Below are 20,450 nucleotides of genomic sequence, written 5' to 3' on the forward strand. Positions count from 1 at the left end.
ACTTTCCCATATATTGACCAAAAGGTGGAAATGACCGGAGGCAGGGATATTCATTAACTATTCCTTGCTGGGAGGAACAATTCCTCTGAGACCAGGTATTCTTGAGAACAGGTTGCAAAGAGAGGGAAGTGTTCTGGAGATATCATCATTATGTTTACTTTTGAATTAAACCTCATCTGCCTGACCTAATCATACATTATCTACACTATCTGCCCATTGTCTTTGTTTCATTCCCCCCAGTCTGATTAATGAAACACTTACTGGTTTAACAGGAAATTGACAATGACTGCCCTGGCTGCTTCGGGCTTTTCAGAGGCAACATGGGGCAAGCAGTTCAGGTTTCCCTTTTAGGAATGATTCAGGGAGGTTGCTGGGTTTCTGTAAAAGTCTAATTTAGAAAGAACAAGTTGTTAGCCTGGGGTGGTGGTGCATGTCTGTAATCCCAGTGATTCAGAGAGGCAGAGGCAGGAGGTTTTTGAGTTCAAAACCAGTCTCAGCAATTTAGCAAGGCGCTAAGCAACTCAGTGAGACCCTGTCTCTAATAAAATACAAAATAGGGCTAGGGATGTGGCTCAGTGGTTGAGTGCCCTTGAGTTCAATCCCTGGTACCCAAAAAATGAGGAGGAGGAGGAGGAGGAGGAGAAGGATGAGGAAGGAAGAAAAAGAAAAGAAAGAGTAGGTTGTAAAATCATCTGGGAGGTGCGTGCTTCTATGACAGAAACAAGAAGACATGAGTACCGGAATGAGATTTATACAAAAGAAATGTAGTCGCATCTGAAACATATCTATGAATATCATGATGATGATAGAAACCAGTAATTTTAGACCAAGAGGTACACAAGATAAGAAGTTTTTCCCCTGAGGAGGCCAGGAAAGTCATAACTTCTATTTTGGAATGCTAATCTTTAAGGATATGAGTTACATTGCCAGTGTTTTCCAGACTATAAACAAAATACTTAGTTTTTATAATGTCACAGATGCCCTCATAAAATGTAATATACTTGGAAAGACAATCAGTTAAGAAACTCACATAAACAAAGGTGAGACTATACTGAGGAGATAAGCAGGAATCTAGGAAGTGGTGATGGGAAAACAGCAACCATTTAGGAGCTGCAGGCATTTGAGAAAAAGTATAAAACAATCAGGAACCACAATTTCAGCTCCCAGGAAGGGGCAGGGAAAACTGACATGCAATCACCAGTTAATCTGGGAGAGAGAAGGCAAACAGATAATAGCCACAAACTAGTAATCCTAATTGCAGAGAAAACCTGGAGTTCTTAAAATTTTATATCCAATGCAAGAGTTAGATTTGAAAATGCTTTTTTTTTTGCATAAAAACTAGCTATGGAGAAGTATTTAATATAGATCTTATCATCTCTTAGGCTGTTATAACCAGGAGCCATCTTTAAAAGGGCACAATTGTTCTGTACTAACTACTCCTTGGATCAGAAAACAAGAAGCATTACTAATACTGGGTCCCTGGGGACACCTGCTGTATGACAGAATGGGAGGCAGTTGCAAGAGACAGTATTGGTAAAGGGGAGGATCTTTTACAAATGTCCTGAGAATTTAATGAATGGGGAACATGATCTGTGTAAAGCACTATGGTTGGTGTCCCCCTCTACCTGTTAAGCAATGAAAAACTCATATGAGAGGACCAGGTCCTAATGGACTCTGACCAGTATTGGCATATCATTAGGTTCCCAGCGATGTTTTATCCTTGAGTGAAGAATTCAGTGGTCTCCTAGCTTTGCCCACAATGCAGGTCTATGCCACAGTTTGGTAATTTGCAATAGCCCCAGTTACATTGCTTGAGTGTCTGCCTAGCACACAGCCTGCTGAAATTCATCAGGACTAATGGTAGTTCTGGGTATTCATTCTGGAAATGAACCAAACTCCACAGCAGACATATATTTACTCTTTCATTTATCAGTCTTTTTATCTACTTTTTTTAAAAAAATTAAATTTAGCTTTTTCTACAATATTTCTGCCCTTTCCCTTATTTGCATTGTGACATGTTTTCATTCTCACTGCATTAATAATGTATTTATAAATCTGTTTTTTTTTGTTGTTTGTTTTTTGTTTTGTGATTGTTACTCTGGTTTGTTTTCTTCTTTCTGGCTGGAGCTTGGGTTCATTCCCAGCAAAATGAGGGCATTGGATTTAGACCTTGCTGTGAAATTGCACACAGCCATATCAAGAAAAATTTATTCCAGTCATATCCTAGTCCTGCTGTAACACTGACAGGTAATTCCACTTATGGAACAGGGGAGATAAAAAGCCTCTAGTTCATGACCCAGCCTCAAGTACTGGAGATTAAGGGGGGCTCAACATTACACCCTGGACATTCAGCACTATAGCAACTTAGAAGGACATAAAGGGAGAAATAGGCTCCAATATAAGGGTAGTGGGAACCTTCATAGCCTCTCTTTCTTCAATAACCCCACAAATAAGCAAATAAAAATCTTCAGAATTAATTCACACCAATTGAACTTCACCAATAGATATAGAGTGTTTCATCCACTAGCTGTAGAATACACATTCTTTGTAACATATAGTCAAATGTTTCCCTAAACTGGTTGAATTTAGGTCATAAAGAATGCAAATTATTGAATGAATTGTTCAATAATTTGAAACTTTTTTCTAATTTATCAGACCTTAATGGAATTAAAGTAAAAATCAAGAGCAAGATAAAATGGAAAAAAAAAAAAAAAGATAGAGAGACAGAGAAAATGCATGGAGATTGCACAACACAGTATTGTACAACTGTGGATCATTAAGGAATCAAGGCTGTATTTAAAACAATATATCAATTTAAATGCAAAGAGAAACACAATGTAACAGAAAATGTGAAAAAAAGAGCAAAAACTATTCTATATGAGCTATGAAAGCCTAGGTTAAAAAAATTAGTTCTGAAAAAAAAAAACCTAATTAGATGCATTTTAAGATCTTAGAACTATGAAGACAAGTCAAACACTATACAAGTGGAAAAAATGAATCAAAAAGATGAGACCTGAATTATTTGATAAAGAGATCAAAGAAAGAGAAAGAGCCACATGAGTAAAATCAGATGCAAAAGGGTGGATATTGTACTCCAAACCACTGAAAATCAGATGATCATTAGGAAATAATTTGAAAAACTATATCCCAATCAATTATAAATTGTAAAATAAATGGACATACTGACACACGTATGACCAAGCATTCTTGAGACAAAGCCTTACAAATCCTGTGCAGTCAACAGTGAGCAGTGAGACTAAAGTAGCCACAATATTTGCCAACAAAGAAATCCCTAAAAATATACAGATTGGTTACTAATTTTTCCAGATTTGAAAAGGTCATTCTACATAATAAATAGGGAAGGAATCCTTCCAAACTCATTCTGAAAGTTCTGTAGTTTCCTGCTATCAAAATTGATAATGATACAGAGAAAATTATAAACCAAAATCTTCCCTGAATATAGATGTAAGATCCTCAATAAAATGCTTACCGATCCAATTCTCTAATAACACAGTAAAATATCATATATCATGATTAAGTTGGCTTCATTTCATATCAAGGAATAAAAGAATGCTTCAGTAAATGCAAGTCAAAAAAAGTAACACAGCACATGAGTACAACCAAGGACAAAAATCAAATGATCATCTTCATACAAAAAAAACCTTCATAGTTTGATATCTCTTCCTAAAACAATCATGTAGGAAGTTGGTATAGAATGCTTATATCTCAACATAATACAAGCTAGGTGTGTTTAATCCATAGCCAGCAAGATACTTAAACAGGAAAAACTGAAAGTATTTTCTATAAATTAGGAACACACCATGGCTGTCCACTGTCACCATTCTTATTCAGAATAGTACTTTAATATTGAGGCATGTCACTCAGGCTATTGGGAATAGGAGAGGGTATACAAATAGGAAAGGTACAAGTGCAATTATTTCTCCTTAACATGGTTTGATTCTATACTTAGAAGACACTTCTCATTTCAATAAGACTCTTAGACATAAGAAACTTAAAAGTGTATGTGGATATAAAATGAACATACAAAACTAGTAGATTTTAAATACACCTGTGTTGAACTCATTGAGCCAGAAATCAGAGCAGTCATATTCACAAGAAATTCAAAATAAAATAAATCTGGGAATTAACCTAACAAAATCTGTGAAAGGCCTCTGAAATAAAGTTGTAAAACAAAGAAAGAGAGAAATCGAAGAAGTTGGCAGAGATTGGAAAGACTGCTCATGTTCCTTAACTGGGAGAACCAGTAAAATGGCCATCTAACCAAAAGACACCCAAAGATTCAATGAAATCTCCATCAACATGCCAATGATATTCTTCACAGAAGAAAATAAGGCATATGAAAGACTGTATGGCCAAAGAAATCCTGAGAAAAAGAGCCAAAGCTGAATTTATCAAAAATGTACTAGAGAGCCATATTAACAAAATAGCATAATACTGGTATAAAACAGACTGTAGTCAATGGAATATAATTGAAAATGCAGAAATAAACTTGCACATCTAAATCAACAGATTCCTGGCAAAGGTTCCAAAAATATACGTTGGAGCAAAGGCAGATTCAAAAATTGGGAAACTGGTAAAACTGAATATCTACTTGTAGACAATTATAGATTTCCTTCTCTCAATATGGTATAAATATATGTAAATATATATATTATACACACATATATATGTATATATATACACACATATATGTATATATATGTGTGTATATATATACATATATATATGTATACACACACACACACACACACACATATATGTATATATTTTGGATAAATGGTTGCAAATATTTTCTCTCATTCCATACATTTTCCTCTTAACTCTCCAGATTCTTTCATTTGCTGATCCAATTTTCAATTTTCTCTTTCAGTTTTGGCTTAGAGTCAATAACCATTTGCCCAAACCAAAGTTATGAAACTTTTCTTCCAGGAGTTTTATTCTTGGGGTGCTTACATTTATATTTTTATTGTATTTTTGAATTGATTAACTATTTGGAGAATGGAAGAGGTAGAGTTTTACTCTTCAACATAGGGAAATTCAATCTTCCTATCACTCTTTATTGAAGAAACTCTTCATTCTTTAACATATTTTCTTGGTCCCCTGTAAAAAATAAAATAAATGGAGACAAAAAGTGCAGAGACAAAAGCAAAAGTTGCTCATCTGAGCTGCCATCTTTACTTATATCAATAGGTTACTTTAGATCATAGGCTGCATAAGTACATATAGTTCATTGTATTATTAGGCAGGTTATACACTTAACAACATAATGCAGTTTATTCCTCAGTTACATGCTTAGTTGCAATGTTCAATGTTAGGAGCTTTGTATAGTTTTCAAGAAAGTTCATTGTATAGTTACTGTTATGTGGACATGGTTAGGCTCAGTGAAACATTGCAGTTTTTTAACAAGAGAGTTCCTTTATTCCCAGGAGCTGTATTCCTGAGATCAAGGTCAAGGCTGAAACAAGTTTTCCCAGCATCCAGGCATTCTGTGTCTTTGCACAGAAACTTCCTAGTCACCAACCATGCCATAGTCATGAAGCTATCAAGAACCCAATCCAAAACATAGAATCCCTACAGTCCTAATTCAAATTCAGTTGAGTTTAAATTGGAGGATTGATTTTTTAGTTTATTTTGTTACATTGGTCCATGTATTCAGATTTTATGCTAATCCTTTTCTGTTCAGTTTTATAACAAAACAACACAGTGAGAGATATTATAATACTTTGTCTCTAAGTATACTGTGTTGTTTTTGTTCAGAAGTACTCTCTCCTTGTGTCTTTCATGGCTCTTGCTCTCTTTTGATTTGTTTGTTTGTGTGTGTTATTCAAATTATTTCATCAGTGTTTCAAAATTTATAATTATTTTGCCTTTCATGTTAATTTATTCCTAGCTTACTATGTTTTTATAACTATTGTATGTTGGATTGAGTCTTGATTTTTCAGGTACTTTCTTATTGCTGTTTAGATGGACTAGTCATTTTTGTTAATTGATCTTGTATCCAGTATCATTATCAAGAATGCTGCACCTGTAATTTTTCATTCAAAAACTCTCTGGTGAAGGAAGTAGGGTTTTCTGTACATAAAATGATGTGGAATCAAAACACAGTTTGACTTCTTCCTTTCCAAATCTGATGAACTTTCTTTCTTTCTTTGGTTAATTTTCTGGATTGGACCTTCAATATTATATTGAATAAGAATTATAAAAGTGAACATCCTTCTTTGGATCCCAAACTTAAAGAAAATATTACAATTTTTCCCTATTCAATATCATATTACCTGTGAGTCTCACTTACATGGCTTTAATTGTATTGAGGTACTTCCTCCTAATTGTACTTCAAATTATACTATAGAACTATAGCAACAAAAACTGCATGGTACTAGTGTAAAATAGACACATACACCATTGATATGGAATAGAAGATACAGAGAAAATCCCACATATCTACAGTCACCTGAAATTAACAAAGGTGCCAAAAATATACATTGAAGAAAGATTGATTTTAGGAAATGGTTCTGGGAAAACTGGTTATCCACATGTAGAAGAATAAAACTAGACCCCTATCTCTCACCCTACCAAAAAAAATCCACCCAAAGTAGATCAAACACATAGGAATTACACAAGAAGCATGCAACTCCTAGAAGAAAAGAAAGGGTCAACAATCCTGCATATTGGCACAGGCAATGACTTTCTCAACAGAACACCTAAAGGTCAGGAAATAATGCCAAGAGTAAAACAAAAATTGAAAGGCATCAAATTAAATAGCTTTTGCACACAAAGGAAAAAATTAGAATTGTAAAGAAAGAACTTGTGGAATAGGAGAAAATCTTTGCTGGATATATTCTGAAAGAGGATTAATATCTAGGTTATATAAAGAATTAAAAAAAAAAACTTTATACCAAGCAACCAACCAAATTATTAAATAATCAAATGAATTAAACAGATACTTCTCAAAAAAGACATACAAATGGCCAACAAAAATATGGAAAAAAATTTCACATCTTTAACATTCATGGAAGTGAAAATCAAAATTACAGTGAGATTTCATCTCATACTAGTCAGAATGGTAGTCACCAAGAATAAAAAGAATAATAAATGCAGAAGATAATGTGGAGAAAAATGAAAAATCTTACACCATTGGTGGTATTGTCAACTAGTACAACCAAGATGGATATGAGTATGGACGTTCCTCAAAATTCTAGGAATGGAAACATCAAATAACCCAGCTATACCACTTCTCAGTATTTACCATGAAGAATTAAAGTCATCTTATTACAAAGATTTAAAGTCATCTTATTACAAAGATAACTGCATTCTCATGTTTATAGCAGCAAAATTCAAAATATCCAAAAATATGGAAGCAGCTTTGGTGTCTGCCAATGGATGAATGGATAAAGAATATATGATTTTATATATATATATATATATATATATATATATATATATATATATATATATATTAGAAGATATATTATTATATTATGTATAATATGGAATAGAAAATATATGATTTTATATATATACAAATATATGTATATATATATACACACATATATGTGTATATATATATATATATATATATATATATATATATATATATGGAATAGAAGAAAATCTTTGCTAGCTATCTTCTCAAAAAGTATTAATATCTAGAGTATATAAAGAATTAAAAAACCTTATACTAAAAAACAAGCCAAATTATTAAATAAGCTGTGGTGAGCCGCTTCTGCCGTTTCTGCAGACTATGGTAGCCATTACGAGATGGCGCTGGCTCCGCTGTGGTATGTGACAAACAACTCCTTATCTGAGAGAGTTGGCACATGATTTTCACCACCCTGTGAGAAAGCTCCACGCGGCAGCTTTGTATTGGGGCTTGGGATGCTTTATTAAGGCTGGGAGGGCATCCGGAGGAGGGGAGAAGAAGAGAAGAAGAAGAAAGAATAATAAATATAAACTACTGAGAGAAGATTCTGGAGTTGCGTCTTCCTTGCGGGCAAGGGGTCGCGACAAGTGGTGCCGAGACCCGGGAACCAGAACTTTCAGCAGTCAGGGGTGGTGCACCGGTTAGTCCCAGGTAAGTGGGATCCGCGACCAAAGCGGGGTTAGTCCCAGGTAAGTGGGATCCGCGACCAAAGCGGGGTTAGTCCCAGGTAAATGGGATCCGCGACCAAAGCAGGGCAGCTCCTCTGTAAAGAAAGAGAGAGCATTACATTTTATTGCAGCTGCACTGTGTACTTTCGCTTTTGTTTTTTGTGCTTCTTTTGTTGTTGTGTCATGGGTGCCGCATCTTCAAGTCCGCTTCTCCTGGCCCTAGATGGCCTGTTACGTTCCAAGGGCCTGGAAGTGAAACATAGTACTTTACAGAGATTTTTACAGAAGATAGATATCGCTGCACCGTGGTTTGCATTTTCGGGCAGCCTTACTGTACCTAGTTGGGATAAATTAGGCAAAGATCTTGACTTTGCATCTGAGCAGGGCATATTAGAGGGTGGGGTGATACCCCTTTGGAAAATGGTCCGTAGTTGCCTTACAGATGGTAAATGCCAAGAAGCTGTGAGTGAGGGTCAGGCTGTTCTTGAACAACTACATGAGGAAAAATCTGAAGGATCACATAGTGAAGTGACAGAGAGTATCAAAAGTAACAGTAGTGAGAAGACAAAAGAGCCTGAAGATAAAAATAGGAGAAGGCTCTATCCAGACTTGACCGAATTCAAAACATCTGAGGACACAAGCGGCTCAGAGTGTTCTGAGGACCTTGATATATTGTTGCAACAACTACATAAGATAAAAGTGAAAAAGAAGAAAAAGGAGACACAGGGCACGCAGGCCTACTGTAAGAAGGGGAAGGGAAACTCTGAGGAGGAGGAGGTAGAATATCTAGAAGAAGATATGGTGCCTGTTGCCCCACCTCCGTATGTGGGGGGGGGGAGCCAAGGTTCCGGGAGATCTTTTCATGCGCAAGTTTGGAGGACAGTTAATACAGATATGGGACTTGCATACCCTGTATTTCAGGACAATAACAGGGGAAGATATCATGAGCCTTTAGACTTTAAGATAGTTAAAACCTTGGCAGAATCCGTCCGCACTTATGGCATAGATGCCGCTTTCACTCTCACTCAAGTGGAGGGACTTACTAGATTTTGCATGACTCCCTCAGATTGGGCTAGTCTGGTGCGCGCTTGTGTCTCCCCAGGCAAATACTTGGACTGGAGAGCATTTATGCTAGAGGGCGCGGTAGAGCAGGCTGCACAAAATCATGCAGCAGGACACCCTGCCTGGGATAAGGATATGCTTTTTATCTAATGCTACTTTACCCTCCGCAGCAGTCTGTCTCCAATCTCCGTTTCTGTTTCTTTTGGCTAATGATACATCACAGGGGATGCTTAATTGTTCTAATGTTACTTGCTACTTGTCTGAGTGTTGGAATGGCTCCTGGACTACGGCAGTGATTATGAAAATTCCAACCTTTGTCCCGATCCCAGTTACTGCAGATCCAGAATCCTTTCCTATTGTTGAATTGATTAGAGCCCGTAGAGATTTTGGAATTACGGCAGCTATAGTGACAGCTGTGGCAGTGTCTGCTGCTGCAGCAGTTACAGCTGGAGTAGCCATGGCCAGTCAAGTACAAACTGCTGCCACTATTAATCAAGTTGTTCAACAAACTTCCACCATACTTGAATCCCAAAATTCAATTAATCAACATATTTTGTCAGGGATTTTAGCTGCCAACCAAAGGATAGATTTACTCCAAGCTCAGGTAGAAGAATTGGCTGACTTGGTGCTTTTGGGTTGTGTTGACCAACGTGCACATTTATGTATAACCTCTGTCAGATTTTATGATTCCAGAAATGCCTCCCGCATCATCGGGGAATATCTATCCGGAACCTGGTCCTTGGCAGCAGAAAACTTGATCCAGTCTCAACTAACTCAGATTGCTGTTTTGAATAGTACCCGTGTTGAACCAGTGACTTTGGGTCAATTCACCGATTGGATATCTTCTGCTTTTTCCTTCTTCAAAAAGTGGGTGGGAGTAGGCATTTTTGGTACAATGTGCTGCTTCAGTGTTATACTTTGTTTGTGGTTTCTCTGTCGCCTTAAAACTCGCCATGCACAAGAAAAGGCTATGATCATACAAGCTCTTGCAGCTTTAGAAAATGGCAACTCACCTCAAGTCTGGCTTGCGCATCTTAAACAGTAAACCTTTGTCATGGTCGTTGCACCCCAAGTTATTATAACATTGCACTGGGATCGACATGACTTTCCTTGTTATTATCTTAGTGTTGGAAAGCCCTTGCACTCTGCCGGTCTTGCTGCCATTGCACGCAGATGGGTTTCCACACTAGTGCTTTACTATCGCTTTAAAGTCCGTGCCTTTCTTTCAGGGTGCTGTCAACTTGTTTGTCATTAATACAGCCACAGTTCAGCCTCAGCTATCCCCCTTCGTTCACCATCGTCACGATACAGGATGCGAGGCAAGGCACTGCACTTGAGTGATCCTTGACGTGGACCTCAAGGAGAGCATGTCCTATTGCATGCGGGTTAGACGCGTCCACGCCCCGCCCCACGAAAAAAGGCGTCGGCTGATATGGCCTCGGATCTGGGGAAGGGCCCTCCTTAGGACTGAGCCATACTATGCAGCCACTTCTGCACAGTGGGATAGGACCTCTACTCTCGCCTGTATTGTTTTAATAAAACAGAAAGGGGGAACTGTGGTGAGCCGCTTCTGCCATTTCTGCAGACTATGGTCGCCATTACGAGATGGCGCTGGCTCCGCTGTGGTATGTGACAAACAACTCCTTATCTGAGAGAGTTGGCACATGATTTTCACCACCCTGTGAGAAAGCTCCACGCGGCAGCTTTGTATTGGGGCTTGGGATGCTTTATTAAGGCTGGGAGGGCATCCGGAGGAGGGGAGAAGAAGAGAAGAAGAAGAAAGAATAATAAATATAAACTACTGAGAGAAGATTCCGGAGTTGCGTCTTCCTTGCGGGCAAGGGGTCGCGACAATAAGCAAATAAATTAAACAGATTCTTCTCAAAAGAAGAGATACAAATGGCTAACAAATATATATATAAAAAATAAAACATTACATACAATGTTTTATTCAGCCATAAAGAAAAATAAAATTTTGTCATTTGCATGAAACTGGATGGAACTGGAGATAATTACGGTAAACAAAATATTTCAATCTTAGAAGACCAAGGGTTTTATGCTGTCTCTCATATGAGGAAAAGGAAAGATGAGTGTGAATATCATGAAAATCAGTGGGAGACTAGGAGAGGAATGGGACCAAAGGTTGGGAGGTTGGGAGGGAGAGGGAAAATGCTGGTGAGTGGCATTGGCCAAATTATATTGTTACATTGTGTGTTTGTGCACATGTACAAATATATCACACCAAATCCAATCAGTTTGTATGACTATAATACACCAATAAAGAAGTGGAAAAAATATGAAAAAAAATAATATTTATTTTGAATTGATACCTTGAGTTGGATAATGTCTCTTGTCAGGCTTGGATAACAAAAACTGTTAATTAACTGTTAGAGTTTGGATTTGAGGTGTCCTTGAAAAGCTCACATGTGGAACAATGTGAGGTGGTGCAGAAGGGAAATGATAGGATTATGGGAACCCAAAACCAATCAGTGACTTAATGACCTGATAGGATAAATTGAGTAGTAATTGGAGGGACTTAGGGTGTGGCTGGAGAAGGTGGGTCATTGGGAGCATGGCTTTGGGGGATATATTTTGTATCTGGCAAGTGGAGTCTCTCTCTGTGCTTTCTAATCATCATATGAGCTGCTTCTCTCCACCACACTCTCCCACCATGATGTTCTGTCTCACCTGGACACCCAAGGAAATGAGCAGGCCTTCTATTGACTAAAGTTTCTGAAGCTCTAGACCCTCAAATAAACTTTTCACCTTCTACAATTGTTCTGGTGGGTCTTTAATCGCAGCAGCCAAAAAGCAGACTATTTCTGCTTTTTGGGCCACGTTGAGCATGAAAAATTTCTGTGATGTTTTCTTTAAGGACAGGCTTTGTAGTAATTATAGTTTGATTTACCTATTTCCCACACAATTTATATAATTTGTATTGCTTTCACTGTTACTGATAATAGATAACATGCTGAGTTTTGAAGGAAAAATATGATGATTTTACTTTAAGTCATTCCAAATGATTTAGATCTCTTCTAGTGTATGGGTGGGATGAGACAATAAGCAACTGAGGAAAGAGAAAAATTATACAAGCTCTTCATAATTACAAATTATAGGACAGTAAACACAATTGCAAAAGGTCTACAAAATTCATTACAGTTTACTACATAACTGAAACAAATATAGATAACATTGTGTTCTATTTGAGGAGAGAGCCAAATTCAGCAAGTTTCTTTCTGTTTCTGTTCCATATTATCAAACCTAAAATTGAAAATTAGCATTTGTTTTCAAAGTATTATTATGAGAGTGGGAAACCAGGACATTTTATTTGAAGAATTAAGATTAAATAATAATGAGCTAATGAAACCAAATATTTTCTTTAATAGCTCAATTGTACTGTGAAAAGCAGATAGGAATCATTATGTTTTTAATTTTGGGGAAGTGATTTCAGTGGAAGAAGGGAAATGACTTTCTGCATACTTCAGGAGAGAATTGATGGTGAGACTGGATTATAATAAAAGACACCAGCAATACTGGTCTCTTAAGCCCAAAGGGAAGAGTAGACTTTTTACACAATTGTAATTATTGAATGCTTTCTTTAAGAAAGTTAAATGTACAAAATTATGCACCAAAATGAGTTAAAGCAGGCTGAGAATTTGAGAAATCATATTGGTACCATGACTGATTTTGTCTCAATGCATAATCAAAATTAAGCTAATCAAGTTTTTTTTTTTTTTTGGGTAGGATTAATAAATCAGTATGTTAAAATTCTACATGGATTCATATAGTTTAATCTTCAACAATGTTTGATTTTTCTTTAACCTAAAATGTTTATACCCCTTTTTCAGGAATGAAACCTGTGGAAAAGAAACTTTAATATTCAATTATGTTTCGAAAATTTCCTTTCTCACAGACAACATGGAATCTTGTATTAAATCCACTTATTGTTGGATTAAACTGGAAGAAGACCATATTCAGGACTCCCAGGTCAGATCTAATAAACTTCTCCCCTTTTTTCTTCATTCCTGTTTTAGCAAACTTCTGGCAACAAAACAGACAGCATTTAGTGATGATGGGCAACAGGTACCAAATCGCAGTTAGATAGAAGAAATAAGTTCTGGAAGTGCTCAGTCAGGTGACTATAGGGTACAACTCTTCATATATATCTTACAAAAAATAGAAAAGAAGAGTTTAAAGTTTCATTGAAATAGAAAGTATTACTATTTAAAGGATAGAAATAAAAATTAACTGGATTGGCTATTACATATATTATCAAATCATTTCACACTTCATAATAGTGTATACAATATATAAAAGATTATTAATTTAAAAATTGAAGTTTTGAAATATTATTTAGAATTCCCTTAAATTCATTTAGCTTTTCTGTGTATTTGTTGTATTTCTAAAAAAAAATTGTTTACATTTAGCTACACAGGAAAGTTTTTTAGCATCACATGGATTTTATGATAACTAGTCATGCAGTCAATGTTATCAGTTTGATTTTCAAATTTAAAAGAACTGATTTAGCAAAAGCACATATCACATTGTCTAAATTATTTTAATTATTGAAAAATGGACTAAAAATAAGAAAAAAAATATCTTCACTATCAAGGGAGTCTATCTATACATACACCTAAATGAAAAAATTTGGTAAAATCACGATGGGTCTTTGATGACTATATTTAATGCTTCAAACAAATCAGTACTTGTTATTGTGTGAAAATCCAATGTAACAGCTGCTGCTTTGATCTTCATATGAGAAATATTATCAGTTTGATCCCCAAACAATGGAATACCAACCATAAGGACCCCATGATAGATCGCCTCAGAGATGCCATTAGTTCCACCATGAGTTATAAAAGCTTTGGTTTTGGGATGACCTAGGATTAGAATAAATTAAAGCAAACTATAAATTTTAAGTCAGAAATAAGATGAGAACATAAACCATGGAAAATTAATTATTTTTTAGATAGCAGAGTATTATAACCATGAAAAATGTACTAAAATTGCTTTTATTTTTATTTTTTTTTAGAATATTTAAACAATTTATTATTTGAACTTCACAATGACCATAAAAGATTGATACTATGGTGACTTGGCTTTAGAAATAAAGAACATGAGGTGCAGAGAAGTTAAATAACTATAGCAGTTGTACACAGCTGGGAAAGACCAAGTGGTCTGTCTCTGGTACCTGTACCCCAGTCATGTCATGGGCTCTTCCTGTGCCTGCACCTGACAAGTCTGTTCTGCATTCTCTGAGATGATTCATGTTGGTCTGTGTTCAAGAATGGGTTTCCAGAGTTCTAGAAGACTTACTTGTAGCAAGACTTACTTGTAGCAAGACTTACTTGTAGCAAACATGAGCATTCTGTGGGGAGAAAGCATAGCCTCTGCTCTTGCTTTTAAATCTCAGAGCAAGAAGCACCTAAGTCCATTGATGAGACAAGTGAAGTCTACATGGAAGTGTGTGACTTGAGACTTGAAAGATGAAGAAAGGCTGCCATGTGGAGAAAAAGAAAGAGCACATTCTGATAGTAATAATACCAAGTGTAGTCATTGGCACTGAGGGATATGAATGTGTCCTATTAAAGGAATAATGACAATTTGAGTCTGCTATGCATTGTCCAAGGCAGCAGGGAGCAAGGTGGTTGTGGTGCTGGAATCAGAGGTAGGACTGACTACACTTCATCATGAAATGAAGTACAGTTCATGATTAAGAATGTGCAAATGCAGAGAACATTTAGTAAAGGAACAGGATCTTATTTTTATGGCATTTCAAATAGTCCTGCAGTGGTTCAAAGGATAAGTCTAAAATTGGAGGAATTGGAGACAGAGATAATGCAGGAATTTACTAAAAAACTATGAAAGAGAATTACAACTGAAATAGAGATAATTTATTATGCCATATATAATAAAATGCAAATAGTTGTTCAGTATCTGTTTTTCTTTGACAAGAAAAAAATACATAAAACTTAGGGATTAAAAAATACACTTAACTATTATGTTTCAGATTGACTTTTATTCATATTTTCATGATTCATTTTCTCACTCTTACCAAGAAGGTCATCTTGAGGAATCCACTTATACAGTTGAGTATGGGGTCCTAATAGATCTAGTTTCTTGCCATTAAATCCACATAAAACCTGTTAGGGTAAAGCAGACCTCTCATTCCTTGAGACAATTTCAAATATAGCATATTAATGTTTGGAAGAGATTAAGAAATTCTATAGCTGAATGCTACTCATATGACAGATAATGAAATGAGATATGAAAAAAAGAAATAATAAAGAATAATAATGTGAACAACTGAAATAGTAATTAAATAGAGGAGAGTGTTTTATGTAAGAATATTTATATTTAGCAATGTCTGGTATGCTATGTTTAATTGTTTTATAAATGTGAAATATATATATATATATATATATATATATATATATATATATATATATATATATATATATAGAGAGAGAGAGAGAGAGAGAGAGAGAGAGAGAGAGGAGAGAGAGAGAGAGAGAGAGAGAGAGAGAGAGAGAGAGATAGTTATTATAATTTTAGGACAATATGCTACATAAACATTTCTAATGACCTCCCACATTTGTTATTCTTTACAAATTTGAATTTTACAGTAGTAAAATTTTTAACTGAATATTTCACTTTTTTCCTTTTGAGTGATATTTGAGAAAGTTTACTCAGATTTCCTTTCTTAAAATAAATTATTATATTGTTTTTCCCTGTGGAATCACATTTTTTTCTAAGCCACAGAGTCCATGGTAAGGGCAGCTTTCTATCTCCAACCTAACTCAGTGATCTTCAATCTTGAGAAAATAGCATGGCCAGTCACCAGGGCAGGATAATTCTTCTTTTTCTCCAAGTCTAGTTGGTTTGGTAGTTACCCAGCCTTTCCATCTTTGAATGGCAAATAGACAACACCAGGAATAGATCTCTTTCATCATTTAGGAGATGAAGGGAATAGGTAGTTAGTGTAGTTAGGTAAATATATGAATAAAATGGAGGCCATTATTGAGAATGGAATCCAGGAAACCAGGGTAGCACTTGGGGGAATTGAAAATGTCCCCAAGGCCCAGAGCCATGGAGATGCTAATCCAAAAGCCCTTCCTGCCCAGATCACTCTTTCAGCCCACCTGTCTCCACCCTTTGGTCCTTCCCACCTACATTCCATCACTGCAAGATCACTGAGAACAATGGACAGGAATGTGACAGGAATGTGGGAAAGCTGAAAGAAGACCTTAGCTATAAAAGAAGGAAGACCTCCCCCTAACACTGATTCCACCTCTTGGGTCTTCTTCTTCCTCCAGGGAGAAGTCTTGTCTACTGTCCTTTAATAAAGCTTCTACTATGGATTCTAACCTTGCCTCAGTCTGCTTCTCTGGTGTTATACTTCAGCATTCTGGGAAGCAAGGACTCTTCACTGGTAAACAGCCATAACAATATGTGGGATGTGATTTCTCTGTTTAATACTTACTTGTCATCACTATGCTAGTGCTTATTAAAATGTAACTTCATTCATATGTACACTGTCCTCAGGTGTCCTGCATGGTACAAAAGGACATAGCAAGGCATAATTTGGGAATTTCCTGTGTATATGGCATACCAATACAATATCAATTTCACACTGAACTTGTTAAATATATTTCTTTCTTAGCACAGTGTTAATGCCATTTTTTTAAAATCACAAATAAATTCTGCATTGTTTTAGCAGCATTCATGTTTACCTGGTAGTGAAAGTGAATGCTGAGACAAATTAAAGATATCACAAGAATTTCACTTTTGCAAGGAAATTTCTATTATCAGACCCTATAGACAGTTCAATAGACTCTTTCCATAGTTCTGTACCATTAGGTCATCTTATCTAACCTTTGTGGAATCTAGGCAAAGTCTCATGCAATCACATTGGCTTTTTCTTTGGTCATGTTTCCAACCATTGACCCCAGTGAAAACACCACAACTCAATCTCTCCTAGCTCTGGACAGTGTCTTCTATTTCCTATGAAGGAGAGAATTTGCACCATCACAAATCCAAGAGCAGAGCAAAGACTAATAACTGGTTTAAACACATAAGGAAAGAAAAAAAATAAATATTCTCGGGATATACTAGAATAGTGGCTCTTTTGAAAATTAAAGTCAAATACACATAACATAAATATATAATTTTAAATTTTGTGAGGTACATAGTTCAGTAATGTTACATATATTTACATCCTAATGCCAACAATTCCAGAACACTACTACTTTGCAAAACCAAGAAATTATATAAATTGGACACAATTCTCTTTTCTCCAGGTTCTGACTTGACTATCATATTTCTACTTTCTGTTTCTCTAAATGTTGGTCATTAGATACTGAATAAACATGGAATGTTTTGTCTTTTTAATGGATTTTTACAGTATAATATATTTAAATTTTATCTGGGTTTAGATACAGTGCTACTATTTCCTAAGATTCATAGGTAAGCAAAGTCCCAGGAACTTAAGTTATAGAAGATATATGTATATGAAAAACAGCCTATCTATAAGTCCATATTGGATACTTACTTTTTATCTAACACTTCACTACTGAGACTGTTGTCATATGTATACAAATTTCTCTTCAAAATCTATGATCACCAAATACTGGCTTCCCTAAAACCTCTTCCTTTCCATCACTACTTCCTCCTCTTTCTCTTTTTCTGCCTTCATAGTTCCTCTCAGCTCCTTCACACCCTTTGATATGTTGCCTTTCGAGGTCTAATAGTTCTTTCACTCTATGCCCCTGGACACCCTTTATAATTCCCTCTTCAGCTTCCAGGTTCTTCTAGTCATTATTCCTTTGACTCATCTGAGAGCATTTAAGAGACTCAGCATCCCCTAGAGGCAACTACTTGAGTTTGAATGGGAAAAAAGGCTAATTAGAAATAAAACAAATATGTTATCCACTAGCGGGCAAAAGATGTCTCTCTCCTCAGTCTAACATTCAGCCTCCATAAGATAGACACTTTACGCAAACAGAAAATAAAACATTAAAAGCCTTCTTCACAAATATTAGTTCAAAATCTTACTGCATATTGAATAGGTCATTTCATCTTGTTACATTTTTATCAAAAACACAGTTTGGATGAAATATTATATGATGATTCTATTAGTCCAGGTTCTTTAGAGAAACAAAATCAACAGCAGGAAGTATAATTATAAGAAGGGGACATATTAGGTTTGCTTACATGACCAGAAGCTGAATAGTACAGAATTACAATTTGCAGACTGGAATAGCTGTACAGTCAAAAAAAACCTGAAGCCCCAGAACAAAAGAGATCAATGGTGTTACCCTAGTCCAGGACTGAAGGCTTCTGGAGCACCACTGGCAGATATTGCTTTGGAAGAGTGAAGAAGTGAGAGTCTGATATCTTCATATGATTGAAGGAGCAATCAAGAACCCATTCAAGAAGAATCAAGCTTGCATTTGCTGCTGCTTCCTGGTTCTTCTAACTTTAATTCTATCCAACCCATCATCCTATTAGATGGTTCTGCCCATACTTAGGAAGGGTTTCCATTTCCATTGGCTATTCCACATGCCAATCATTCCTAGAGACACCCTGATACACACATTAGCCTCTTAATCCTCAGTGTCTCTTAATCCAATCAAATTGACAATTCAAATTAACCATTATGGGAGTAAAGCATGTTTTCTAATCCCTGGCTGAAATTTTAGAATGAAAGCCATAGGATCTGTGAAGGTGTCTGTTCATGTTTATGCAGTGTATTTATTTATGCAGTGTATTTATTTATACATAATACATAATAGTATGTATTTTGTATGTGTGATATTTCCTAAGCTAAAGTGCCCTTCTTATGAAATTTATGAAATTCATGAAATTTCTATTCACATTGACTTAGAGTTAAATCAGCATATGTAGATATTAGAATTAAACAAACATCTAAAAATAAAGAGGAAAAAAAGAAATCCAAACATACTTCATATTCACATGATTTGAATAAAATATTTGGTAAAAAAGATCAGTTTGACATTGGTTTAATAAACAAAGTTGCATTTCTTAACAATCAGTATTAAGTATGTTACAAGCTTATAATTTGTTCTGTATGTATTAACTGGCTACATAGGGTTTAAAAGATGAATCTTGAGATGATATCTAGTTTTGCTGATGTCATAGTATATCTTCCTCAAACCAGTTTTTGAAAATCTTCATCTCAACTTGAAAACATGATACATACTGTTACCTTCTATATGATAATTATATATCTAGCCATTTAAACTAAAATTAACCACTGAAACGCTAATTGAAAAATGTAAGTAAGCATTTATGCAATTTTGACATGAGTTTAACTTAATGTATTTGGTCTTGTTAATAAACCAAGAAATTATTTTATGACAAAAGAGCCATGAGGATTCTCTCCTGTCTGCATTTATACACAAGGTATTTCACACCAGGTCCATGAACCTAAAAATATTTTGGAGACTGCAACAGAAGAGAAATTTTCCCAAATCTGAAACTATTAAAGGTGAACTCTGACAACTGACTTGATTTCTCAGCCTTAAGAGGAGATTAGAATTTTCATCTTATATTCCTAGCAAAAAAGATTCAACAAGGCAAACTTACAAAGTCCTATGTAGTCAGTTCCCATTCTTTATGTACTGATGCAAATAATCCTATAAATCCAAAGAAGTGAGAAACTTTTTTTCAAGAATAACATTATTTAGATTATCACTGATTTTAAATGAGCTTAAGGATTGTAGGTACATTTTACTAAAATGGAATGTTATAGCACATCACTTTGTGCTGCTTTAACATGTAAATTTAACAGTTTCATGTGTCCACCCTCAATGAATTTTCAATTCTAATTACTTTCCATATGTGAGTATAACTACCAAATAAAACTGTCCATATTTGCTCCAGGCCTCCTGACTTTGTCTATAGAGAACTATATCCTGACTTTGCATATACTTATTGGGCTCTCTAAAGATATCTACTTAAGTTGAATGCTTTCATGTTTTGCTCTTAGAAATAACTGTGACTGTGACTGTGACATTGATATCTAAACCATCACCAAAAACTCAAATTGTACACCAGAAAATTTGTCAGATGGCCATTCCCGTCCTCACTCCATCAATTAATGGTGATTTGGACTGAAGACTAGTGATCTCAATTGACTTCCCTCACAAATGAGACACCAAACAACCAATGATTAAACTTTTTATTTTGTTTTAATGGAAAATTTTTCATTAAATATCTCACTGTTAACATCATTCAGCAAATATTCTATGCTACCA

General features: G+C 35.6%; 1 pseudogene; it reads right to left on the minus strand.

Annotated features, from left to right (window-relative positions):
- Window positions 1-13,827: 13,827 nt before the first annotated feature.
- LOC114080218 (UDP-glucuronosyltransferase 2B31-like) overlaps window positions 13,828-20,450 on the minus strand; it is a 61,875-nt pseudogene continuing 55,252 nt past the window's right edge.

This window comes from Marmota flaviventris, chromosome 7 (genome assembly GCF_047511675.1).
Source record: "Marmota flaviventris isolate mMarFla1 chromosome 7, mMarFla1.hap1, whole genome shotgun sequence".
Lineage (NCBI taxonomy): Eukaryota > Metazoa > Chordata > Mammalia > Rodentia > Sciuridae > Marmota > Marmota flaviventris.